Source organism: Dermochelys coriacea, chromosome 20 (assembly GCF_009764565.3).
Source record: "Dermochelys coriacea isolate rDerCor1 chromosome 20, rDerCor1.pri.v4, whole genome shotgun sequence".
Lineage (NCBI taxonomy): Eukaryota > Metazoa > Chordata > Testudines > Dermochelyidae > Dermochelys > Dermochelys coriacea.
In genome coordinates this window covers 6902195-6910818 of record NC_050087.2, presented here as the reverse complement: position 1 = coordinate 6910818, position 8624 = coordinate 6902195, and the positions used below count along the sequence as shown (strand labels likewise).

General features: G+C 49.6%; 1 protein-coding gene across 2 annotated transcripts in view; it reads left to right on the top strand.

Annotated features, from left to right (window-relative positions):
* The first annotated feature begins 385 nt into the window (after nucleotides 1–385).
* Nucleotides 386–8624, top strand: part of CALCOCO1 (calcium binding and coiled-coil domain 1) — a 32499-nt gene continuing 24260 nt past the window's right edge. The window contains exon 1 of one of the 2 annotated variants that reach the window (XM_043506730.1): nucleotides 386–600. The gene's annotated coding sequence lies outside the window, so the exon portion shown is untranslated. The remainder of the gene's footprint in view (nucleotides 601–8624) is intronic. The other variant, XM_043506735.1, reaches the window with a different exon arrangement.

The window sequence follows — 8624 nt, the reverse complement described above, 5'->3', positions numbered from 1 at the left end:
TCATTTCCATGCCAGGGCCCGGCATCTGACGCGCTAATGAAAGGCAGACGAGTCGGGCTTAATTAGGTCTCTCTCACGCGGTGGTCTGTGATTTTTAGCACCCCGTGGTGGATGCGGCATCGCAGCCACCACCCACCCTCCAAACTGTAGCATAAGCCATAGCGCCTGGCCTGCCAGGAGCATGGGGATTTTTATGCTGAGCTAATGATGTTCCCCTCTCCCCAGCTCTCACGCGACCCCCTCCAGGCTAATAAGAATCCTGCTGACGGTAGACAATGCTGGATCTTGAAAGGACGCGCACAAGGTATTTTATATCACAATTCAAACAAGCCTCACATTGTTCTTTACTATAGAAAACCCCAGGTAGCTTTCAAGCCAATACTGTCATCACAAGATAGTTCCCTTCCCGCGTCCCCTGCAGACGCGGCTTCATTAGTATTGGATTTGTTCTGAGCCCTTGGCCTGCCCCGGTGGGTCTGGTTAAAACTCGGGAGCTCTGGAGGCACAAGTGGCTTATTGCAGCCTCACTCCTCAGCAGGATCCAAGCCTGCTGGTTTGTTTATTGTAGGGTTACTTGCAAGCTCTGACCTGCAGAGGCTGGTGAGTTGTTGAAGGGGTACATGTTTTGCAGAAGGGTTTGTTATTGTAGGCTGCTGGTGTGTTGCTGGGCTGTGCACGTGGTTTGTTATTGTAGGGTTGCTGGGCTGTGCACACAGTTTGTTACTGTAGGGTTGCTGGGGTGTGCATACGGTTTGTTACTGTAGGGTTGCTGGGGTGTGCATACGGTTTGTTATTGTAGGGTTGCTGGGCTGTGCATTTGGTTGTGAGTGTCAGACAGTATTCTTCTTGTAGGGTCATTTGCCAGTGTCTGATTGCCCATGCTGGTTTGTTATTGTAGGGTCACACTCCCACCCACACACTAACATGCCCTAATGAACAAACAGGCAGGCTCACAAGAGCCCACCCTCATGAGCACATGCCCCCTCCCTCCCTTTATCAGCCCTCTCCCGGGCACAGCGAGATGAGCTGCCAGGCCCTGGTGGCTCATGACCTGGCATCCCCTGCCTCCCAGCACTGCCCTCTGCTCCTGCTTGTCGGACCAGTTATCCCTGCTCAGAAGCGGGTGCTTGGAAGGCGCAAACCCCCAGGATAGAGAGGAGACCAGCAGGGAAACCTCCCCAGCAGCGAAATCTCTGGCTGTGGACCCAATTCCCACGGGAAGTGCTGAAAGGTCCTTGGAGCCTGTCACAGAATCATAGAGACGTAGGGACTTCAAAGGTCATCGGGCCCCAACAGGTGTTTGTCCAACCTATCCTTAAAAACCTCCAGTGACGGGGACTCTAAAGTCACCCCAGGTACCCTGCTCCAGACCTTCGCTATCCTTAGGGTCAGAAAGTTCCCCCCAATATCCCAATTAAACCTTCTGTGCTTCAAAGTAAGCCAACCCCTTCTTGTCTGACTCTTGGTGGATATGAAGAACAGCTAATCACTCTCCTCTTTATAACAACCTGTTCCATATGTGAAGGCTGCTCTCGTGTCCCCCTGCAGCCTTCTCTTGACTGCACACGTCCAGTTCTTTCAACGTATAGGTCAGGTTTTCTAAACCGCCGATAGCAGATGTTGCTCTTCTCTGGATTAGCTCCAGTTTGTCCACATCGCTGCACAAAATGCCTAGTTCGATCCATCTAAGAGCGCTCACAACTCCCCTGGGAGGCAGAGCTATTACCCCCCTTGCACAGCTGGGGAACTGACACACAGAGAGACTAAGTGACTTGCCCAAAGTAAGTCTGTCGTACTTAAACCGAGGTCTGCCCCATCAGAGTGCCCTAACCACTAGACCCTCCTGCCTGGAGCCTGCTGAAATTTTTCACTCAAAACTCTTTTTTTGCCAAAAAATGAAGATTCAGGGCGTCTGAAACATTTTGCCATTTCACGCCAGTTTTACCAAATTGTTTCTCTGGGCGAAAAAAAATGTTAAAAAATTCCAGAAAAATCTAACAAATTTATTAGAGCATAAACTTTCGTGAGCTACAGCTCACTTCATCGGATGCATCAGATGCATCGGAAATGCATCCGATGAAGTGAGCTGTAGCTCACGAAAGCTTATGCTCTAATAAATTTGTTAGTCTCTAAGGTGCCACAAGTACTGCTTTTCTTTTTGCGAATACAGACTAACACGGCTACTACTCTGAAACCTGTCAGAAAAATCTAAAATGTCTCAATTTTCGTTTCAAAGGTTCCTTTGATTTCATGACTGAAAACAATCATCACAGGCTTTTAAAAGGCCCAAATCAAAATGAAAAGTTTAGTGCGACCCGAGATTAATTTTTTTCTTTGACTTTTTGACTCTGAAAATTTTGTTTACGGAACCACCCAAAATTAATGATTTTTCCCCACAAATTTTTGGAATTTCCTGAGGACTGAAAAATCTATTATATGCCCGACTCCAAGAGGTAGGTAGGTTTCCCATCTGGAGCAGGATGAGTGAGGCAGAGTCGGGGCCTTCCCCAGTGCACTGTGTATTTACAGAACGTGTCCCATGGATGGGGGGAGGTGGCAAAGTCCCCACTGCCCTGCCACCAAAAAGCAGCTTCTTTAGGGCGCAAGGTATGTCTACACTGCAATCAGGAGGCATGACTGCAGCGGGGTGGGCATTTCATCTCGCCAGCATGGCTAGGAAGAGCAGTGGAGATGCAGTAGCACGGACTCCGGCGTGGGCTAGCAAGACAAGGACGTTCCCGGAGCCCTGTGCATGCCTGTTCACCCCGTCACTGCTAAATTAAAGCCAGTTGGGTATGCCTAGCCCAGCTGCAATCACACCTTCCACTACAGTGTAGGCAAACCTCCCCTCCCCCCACACTGTTCCCATCTCCCTGGGACCCTTCCCCCTTGTTCCTGTCCCAGCCCAGGGCAACCCTCTGCCTTAGTCTGGCACATCCTCGCCCCTTGAGGCCAAGCTGCAGCTGAGGACCAGTGGCCTGGCCACGGACCCTCCTCTTGTACCACTGCTCAGCAGCACCAGGCAACATCTGGACAAGATTCGAGGGCCCCCACCCCAGGCAGTCCCCTGAGCTGTGATGTGGGGAGACCTTCAGCGGGAGTGGGGGGGGGGGATGGTGCATCAGGGAGCCTTCACACACACCTGTTGCCATAGCAGCAGTATGTTGCCAGCCCGGTGTAGCCCAGAGACAGGGCAGGAGGGAGGGAGGAATCAGAGCATCCTAGATCCCACCAGCCCATCTTTCAAGGGCCACGTCAAGATGTCGCTGAGTGTGGAGGTCCCAGAGCCAGAGGGGAGCTGCCCCCACCCTGCGGGAGAGGCCTCTTCTCTCTGAGGTCTGTGACCCCCACGGTGGATGGACAGGGTGGATGGGGGTAGGGGCACAAGGGAATGGGCAGGTTGGGTATCTGAGGCTCCAAGCTACTGATTCAAAATCATGAAGGAGACTCATTTTCCAATATCAGCTGCTCAGCAATTGCTGCAGAAATGCTCCAAATGCAGCACAGCCACCCATTCAGCATGACCACGCTTACCTCTCCATCCATCCCCATCCGTCTGTCCATCCCCATGCACACCCATCTACCCCCATGCACATCTATCTACCCATCAGTCCCCATGCACATCTATCTACTCATCCACACCCATACACACCCATCTATCCATCCATCCCCACCTGTCTGTCCATCCCCATGTGCACCCATCTACCATCCATCCCCATACACACCAATCTATGCATCCATCCCCATGCACATCTATCTATATCCATCCATCCCATACACACCCATCTACCCATCCACCCCCATGCACACCTATTTTTCTATCCATCCCCATACACACCCATCTATCCAACCCCATGCACACCCATCTACCCCCATGCACATCTATCTACCCATCTGCCCCCATACACACCCATCTATCCATCCATCCTCATCTGTCTGTCCATCCCCATGTGCACCCATTTACCATCCATCACCATACACACCAATCTATGCATCCATTCCCATGCACATCTATCTATCCATCCACCCCCATACACATCCATCTACCCATCGACCCCCATGCACACCTATTTATCTATCCATCCCCATATACACCCATCTATCCATCCCCATACACACCCATTTACCCATCCATTCCCATCTATCTGTCAATCCATCCATCCATCCACACCCATCTACCCATCCATCCCCATCCGCCTGTCCATCCCCATGCACACCCATCTACCCCCATGCACACATATCCATCCGTCCCCATGCACATCTATCTACCCATCCATCCATCCCCATCTGTCTGTCCATCCCCATACATACCCATGTATCCATCCATCCCCATCTCTCTGTCCATCCCCATGCACACCCATCTACCCCCATGTACATCTATCTACCCATCCACCCTCATGCACACCTATTTATCCATCCATCCCCATACCCACCCATCTATCCATCCATCCCCACCTGTCTGTCAATCCCCATATACACCCATCTATCCCCATGCACATCTATCTATCCCCATACCCACCCATCTACCTAACTATCCATCCGTACATTCCCATACACATCTATCTATCCATCCATCCATCCTCACGCACACCTATTTATCTATCCATCCCCATGCACACCCCTCTATCTATCTATTCCAGCCTTCTAGATTCTTAACATTCATCTCTTCAGCCCCTGGGCCTACTGCCCCCCCAACTTTCCCCTCCCCGCCTTATCCCTTTCTGCCTTTTGTAGTCTCATGTGGCTCTGTCAGTCATGCTCAATGCTGGGTCAGCCCAGCAAGCCCTGCACTGGTAGCTGCTACCCCCCTCATCTAGGCAGCAGGGAGACAAGGATGGAGACAAACGGGCTGGCAGGGCGCCCCCATCTCCTGCCAGGATCCCTGAGACATCCCTGGCAAAGAGGGTTAATGATTGATCTGTTTGGTGCTTGTCCCAAAGCGAGAGGAGAGTGACGCCATTATGGACAAGTGGAAGTTACTGCTACAGTAACCTGTAATTAACAGCCAACAGTTCATTAGCAGGAGAGATTGCAAGGGGCTCTATACCGGCGGAGTCACCAGCTACAGATCTGGCCCGTGATTTACAACCATGTGGCAGCTCTCCTAGAAGGGACTGCGAAAGGTGCTGGTGGTGCCGTGAGCTAGGTAAATCAGGAGCATTTGGCTTCATTTAACCTGACCCAACCCACGTTAGGAGGGAGGTTCGGTGAAGAGCAGTGTGAGAGACAGCTGAGTGCAAGCAGGTGTCAGCCAGGCTCACAAGAAGGCCAACTCTTGAAACCTCTGAAGAATAAACTTGTGAGACAAGAGACCCTAGGCAACACCCTTCCCTTCGCAGCGTCTCACTTCCCCCTGGCACTGATTCATCTTTGTACATTGCATTAAACCTCGCAATCATTTCTATTATTGGCCGGGGCCAAGATCAGGGCCCCATCATGCCAAGTGCTGCACAGACACAGAGTGAGAGATAGTTCCTGCCCTGAAGAGCTCACTCTGAATAGATCAGAAGGGGAAACTGAGGCACAGGAGGAGGCCTTGCCCAAGGACAGTTGCAGAGTCTGGAATAGAACCAGGTGTTCACAGTCACACCCACTGGCCCTGGCTGCCTTTCATGTAACTGCAAAGTACTTACCAGTTCAGTGAAGAATCACTATCCTGAAATTTGCCTCCAGTATGTTCCTGGTTCTGAAATGTCTTTGCCTGGGGTTTGCTTAGAGTTAAATAACATCCTTGAAGTTATTCTTGCTGCCAGATTGACGATCCACCTTGGGTTATATCTTGGTTCAGGGCCCAATCCTGTGTCCGTTGTTCATACCATTAGTTCTGTAGACTAGTCTAAGTTCTACACACAGTTTTTGGCTCTATTGATTTGAAACTGGTTTGTTTTTTATTAATAAATCCCCAGCTGTTATGGGGTGTTTTTCATCTCCAGATCTCAAAGCACTTTACAAAGGAGGTAAGTATCATTATCCCTGTTTCATTGATGGGGAAACAGGCACAGAGATTCACTTAAGGTCAGCTAGTAAAGCGGGGAATAGAACCCAGGTCTTCTATGTATCAGTCCCCTAGTCTAGCCACTAGGCCATACTTCCTCTGAAATCACTTAACTCACAGGGAATAATCTATAATGGCATAAGGCAAAGTTCCACAATAAAACTGCTATAGGTTGCAGCAATTCAGCTACATGGAAACTCAAACCTCCCCCATCAACACAGTTAAACAGTACCAAAATTGCAGCTAGACCTGGCCTTTGATGGGGTTAAAGGATCAGGTCCTGAGTTGTTTTTTATTTGCATGTAAAGTGCCAGGCACATTTACAGCACAGTAGAAATAATAAATAACCGGATCCAATCAAACTAGCTTCCTCTTGGCCTGCCTTTTATTAAGAGAGGAGGAAATCCCAGCCAAGGGAGTTAAAGCAAACGGGGACTGCCCAGCCCAGCCAGATGTGTTCAGAAAGGATGCTACAAATAGCAGGCAGTCCCTGGAGGAAGGATGACGGCTCTGATTCATGGGGGGGTGGGGTGGGGTGGAGACGATAAACCCAATATTGAGGGAATGATGCAAATGAGCTCATTTGCCTAGCAAACCAGGGATGAGGCTTTTACAGCATCACTAGCTTTTATGCTTTCATCATGTGTTCTGCAATGCTCATTGTTTCTTTCCAAGCCCCAGCACATGGAGTCAGGGGAATTCCTGAGAATCTCAGCATTTGCTTAAAAAATAAAGGCCAGAGAAAAGCTCAAAAACATGGCATGAGGCTCAAAAGGCGAATAAAAAGAGCCCCCAATGGCCTTTTTAAAAAATCTCATGTTTTTAAAGCCAATCTCAGGACTTTTTCGAAGCCTGACTCATGGGTTTTGAACACCACTTAGGATTGGCAAGGCTGCTTTCGCCCCCATTTTGGGGTCTGGATTCTGATGCCCTGACACCTGGCATATATCCCCAGCTGGAATAGCACTTCCCATGATGGGAGCAACATGCAGCGATTACCTAACTAATCCTCACCTGCAAGGTAGGTGGATGAATATCGTCGTTCCTGTTTTACAGACGGGGAAACTGAGGCACAAGAACAGGGAAGTGACTCATTCAAGTTCCCACTGTGACTCAGAAGCACACCCAGGACAGGAACTCAAGATGGGCAACATCCAAAGCTGCCACTCTTCCCTCAGGGTCACTCAAGGGCCTCTCTTACAGCCCCTCTGTCAGGAGTGACTCCCCTCAGCACCCGCCTCAAACCTGAAACGGGATCCTCTTCCGCCATTCTCACCCACCCTCCTACACTCACCAGCCTTCAGCTCTGACAGAATTGTGCAGACACAAAACCACATCAGCCCCCATCATAGCTCCACCCCCTCTTCTGGATCCCCTTCATTGCAAGGTCCAGGGACCTTGTGAGCTGTTTGGGCCAGGGGAATACATCTTTCCCGCATGTCTGTAAAGCACCATCTACGTGCAGGTCGGTGCCGCCAAGTGTGTTTGATTTGGTGTTGCAATGTGTGCTTGGTTTGTGTTAAGCTGTGCATCCATCTTTTGTTTGCTATTGCATTGTGTAATCAGTATGGTGTTGCATTGTGTGTTTGGTGTTGTATGTTCAGTTTGGTGTTGCACTGTGTACTCCATTTGATATTGTATTGTGTGCTCAGTTTGGTGTATTGTGTGCTCAGTTTGGTGCTGCATTGTGTACTTTGGTGTTGTCCTATGTGTTTGGTATTACATTGAGTGTGCTATTTGGCATTGCATTGTGTATGCAGTTTGGTGTTGCAATTGTGTGTTTGGTGTCGCATTGAGTGTGCTCAGTTTTTGTTGCATTATATACAGTCTGAAATTGTGTGTATAGTCTGATGTTGTTGTGCTAGGTTTGCTGTTGCATCGTGTGTGCTCAGATTGTGTTGCATTGTGTACAGTCTGCTGTGTGTATAGTCTGACGTTGCTGTGCTGTTTGTTGTTTCATTGAGTATGCAGTTTGCAGTATTGCCAACCCCAAGCATTCAAAAATAACAATTTGGGGCCCCTCGAAATCATGAGATTGGCTTAAAAATCATGAGACTTAAAAATGACAACGTTGGGATTTTTATCTGTCTTCTGCAGGGACTCGGTGCCCAGACCCCCATTCCCCTTTTTCCCCTCCACCACATGGCAGGGGCTCTACGTGCCCCGACATTTTCTCCTGCCCATACCAAGGCCAATCCACCATTTCCCCCTTCCAGTTTTCCTGGTTTTCACCAATCTCACTAGGGTTCTACCCACTGATACCTAGAACATTCCCTGAAATTGTGGAACGGATCCGATGTGGCATTCAAAAGTTCCTGTATTACAGACAGACCGACAGAGAAACGTTGTCAAGCTGCGTATTAGACCTCGGTTGGCTCAGACAATAACAATGGCAGATACCCCTTCTTCTTTGCACAACCCTCTGTGCACGAAGGTCCAGACGTGGTCACGGGCCACATTTGTCTCTAATCCTCCCCTATCTCCCTGCTTGTTGCCACTTGTACAATCTCATCATTGTCAGGGCAAGACCCATCTTCTCTGCAACCTGGAACAACCTCCCTCTACGTCTCAGCCTCTCCACCTGATTGGGAATCGGAAAACACCTCTTGGTTCCCTTGCCTGCACTGTT